The 3,268-nt window shown below is 43.1% G+C and overlaps 1 long non-coding RNA gene across 1 annotated transcript in view; it reads left to right on the top strand.

The window, feature by feature from the left end:
• The first annotated feature begins 665 nt into the window (after window positions 1–665).
• LOC103581217 overlaps window positions 666–3,268 on the top strand; it is a 9,102-nt gene continuing 6,499 nt past the window's right edge. The window contains exons 1-2 of the long non-coding RNA XR_549635.1: window positions 666–780; window positions 1,869–1,919. This is a non-coding gene — a long non-coding RNA (uncharacterized LOC103581217). The remainder of the gene's footprint in view (window positions 781–1,868; window positions 1,920–3,268) is intronic.

Raw genomic sequence — 3,268 nt, 5'->3', positions numbered from 1 at the left:
ATGGCTATCTAGATAGATAAGCCCAGTTTACAGTGCCAACAGCAATGTATGAGTGCACCTGTTTCATCATAGTCCTGCCAGAACCATCTTATTAAAAATTATATTTGTTTTGTATTGACTGACGTAGAAACTAGAGACATGGAGGCAGGAAGGCAAGTTAGGAGACTGCTGTGATAGTCAAGGCTTAAGTGAAAAGGACCTGGATTTTGGTGACGATGAATTTAACAAATTCAAATTCAGCAGCAAACATTTACTAAGCACCTACTGTATGTACCTGACACTGCACTAAACATATTAGTACCTAATTTAATCCCCTAAGTATCTCTGAGATAATATATTATTGATCTTGATTATATAGCTGAGGAAACTGTGACTTAGGAAATTGATGTTACATACCCAAGGTACACAGAGTTCCAGACCTGGGTTTCAAACATAGACTTTCTGAAGGAACTGCTGCCAAAATAATTACAAAAGAAAAAGCCAGAGTCATAGTGACCAAGAAGAAATGGGGGCCAAGGAAGGTGGCTCGGATAACTTTGATATTGGGTGGCTGCTCATGAGTAGTGTTCCGTCTGGCTAACCATCCAAGTTCCTGGTGTCATTCTCTCTTACAGGGGATGCTGACAGTTTCAGCAAAGTGCGGCCTCCAGGAGAAAAGCCAACCATCATCCGTCCCCCAGTGAGGCCCCCAGACCCTCCCTGCCGGGCGGCTACTCCCCAGAAGCCAGAACCAAAGCCAGATATTGTGGCTGGCAATGCAGGGGAAATCCCATCATCCATGTAAGTAGGGCTATTCCTCAGCCTTGACCTAAGGCCAGTCTTCGGCCACCAGGAGTGCTTTCGAGATCACTATATAGGGCTATGAAGAGTGTATAGCGCACACCCTGGGGCATCATTCACTTCATAGTCTAGGGGAATATCATAGGCCAGCCCTGTTCGGAGTGTTCTCAACATGTAAGGCTGAGAGATTTCCCTGAAACTGAAGACTATGAACCTTAGTACCTGCTAGGAGACCCATTTTTCTTAGCTGCCCTGATCTCTGTAGGGTGATAAAATTACCTTCTGTTTTTGCCTCCCTTGATTCTAGAAATTTTTTTCTTATTTTCTTGTTATGACACTGGTTTTGAAAGTAATTTAATGAACAGTTTTGTTCATTATACTTATGCTTGAGGCTTTTTCTTTGTAAACAAAGGGTATGATTTTTTAAAATCTTATAAAAAATGACTCAGGATCTCCAGACAGACTCTCGCAGGGTAGGAGCAGAGCTGACATCCAGCAGACCTTCCAGAGGGTGGGCTGCAAGCCAAGGAACCAGGGAAGGAGTGGTCAGGATGGAAGTACAGCAGCTCTGAGGGAGCAGCCTTTGCTTGACTGCAGCCTGCCTGGCTGACCTCTCTTCAGGCAGTGACTCGGGCCCCTCTCAGTATACTGCTTCCTGGTCTTTCTTTTTCTTGTGTCTCTTGTTTTCCATAATTGTAAGATGGGGGAAAGAAGAAGAACAAAGCCTTCACAAATTTGACTAATTAGCTAAGTACATTTACAATATGCCCCAAATTACACTTTGTAGTTAAGGACCAGTTTCACTTATTTCCCCCAAGAAAAGCCTGAATGGTCAACATGCTTAGACCATTTCTGAACCAACAGGGAGCAAATGATGTCAGGTCTGGCTGTGGGGGTGTGTATGGACTCTGGGCCATCTCACATTCTGGTATTTGTGTTTCTCCTGAGACCCAGACCCTTTGCTAGCAAAGGCAGGGCCTGGCATTGATGGCCCATCTGGTTCAGAGTTTCCTGTCCTTTCCATCAGCCATTGGTTCTCATGTGTATTCCAGAACAATTCATGGGACCTGGTTGGCTTATGTTTGCAGGGTGGCTTCCAGGACCAGGTTTTTTGAAACGGCTTCCCGGAAAACAGGAAGGTAAGAGATAGATGCTACAGAAGAGAAACCCAATCACTTTGTAATAAATGCATCATGAGTATCCCATTTGCTCTCACTCTTATATTTTCTTTTTTTGTTGGTTTCTCTGCAGCTCTGTTTTTGTCTTTCAGTGTTTGTTGCTTTCTCTCCATCTCTTTCTGTCTCTCACTTATGTCTCTGTCTTTATTTCTTTGTCTTTCTGACACTCTCCATCACTGTGTCTCTGTCATTCTCATTCTTTCTTTCTTTTTATATTTCTCTGACTGTGTCTCTGTTTATGTCTTTGTCTTTCTGTCTCTCTGTGTCACTCTTTCTGTATGTCTCTGTTTTTCTCTCCCTGTGTCTGTCTCTGTATCTGTTGTCTTGTCTGTTTGCATCTCTATTTCTCCATTTCTCTCTCTGCTCCTCTCTCTTCTTTCTCTCTCACAGATACACACACACATACCCAAGTAGTACTACAAAAACTTTACACCAAGGAGGTCTTATTTTTTTGTTAGTTTACTTATATATATCCCATTATATTCGACAAGGACAGATGACAAGGAAATGTAGAATACAACACTCTAACGTAAATAGGCTTAGAGATAGCATGGCTGCCATTTCAAAAATAAACGTTAGACTTAGGCAAAGATTCTCAAACTGGCTGTACGTCTAAATCACCTGGAAAACTTGGAGGGAAAAAACCCCGAAGATTCCTGGCTTCTGCTCTGACCCATTAAAATAGATCTCCAGGAGTAGGGCCTGGGAATCTTGTTTTTTGGTTTTATTTCCTTCCTCCCTCCCTCCCTCCTTCCTTCCCTCCCTTCCGTCCCTCCCTCCTTCCTTTCTTCCTGCTAGTTTATTTTTGAAATTCCTCAAGTGCTAGTACAGACTGCCCAAGGCCTGGCATTTGGAATCCTTTGGACTAGAACACCTAGAGAAATGGTTGCTTAGCCTTCAGGGACTCTCTGTGAGTTTGTTCCATGCTTTTTATGAGACAGCTTGAAATTGTGCTCCTTGACAGGTGACAGGAGTGTAACTCTTCTAGGTGGTCATTTAAAAGCACAGCAGTGGAGCTGGGGTATGTTTGATATCCTGGAGTCAAACCTGTGGGACCTAACTCCCCAGGACATGATTCTGCACAGCAGGTCACCCTGGCTCTGCTTGGCGGTGATCCACAAGGAGCCCTACACTGGGCCAAATATTCCTTAGACAATAATTTATCATTTATTTTACCACAGCAGGTGAAAGTGAGGTCAAGGTCCCAGATTTTTCTTACCGATAGCATGAAGATAAAAGTTTTCACCTAGGAAGTTTCTAAAGTAGGTTTAACCAAATGTCTACCTTGAGAAAGAAGAAAAAAAAAAAAA

The sequence above is a fragment of the Galeopterus variegatus genome, unplaced genomic scaffold, assembly GCF_000696425.1.
Source record: "Galeopterus variegatus unplaced genomic scaffold, G_variegatus-3.0.2 Scaffold12576, whole genome shotgun sequence".
Taxonomy (NCBI): Eukaryota; Metazoa; Chordata; class Mammalia; order Dermoptera; family Cynocephalidae; genus Galeopterus; species Galeopterus variegatus.
The sequence above is the reverse complement of the archived record's forward strand: the minus strand, read 5'-3'. Positions and strand labels throughout refer to the sequence as shown.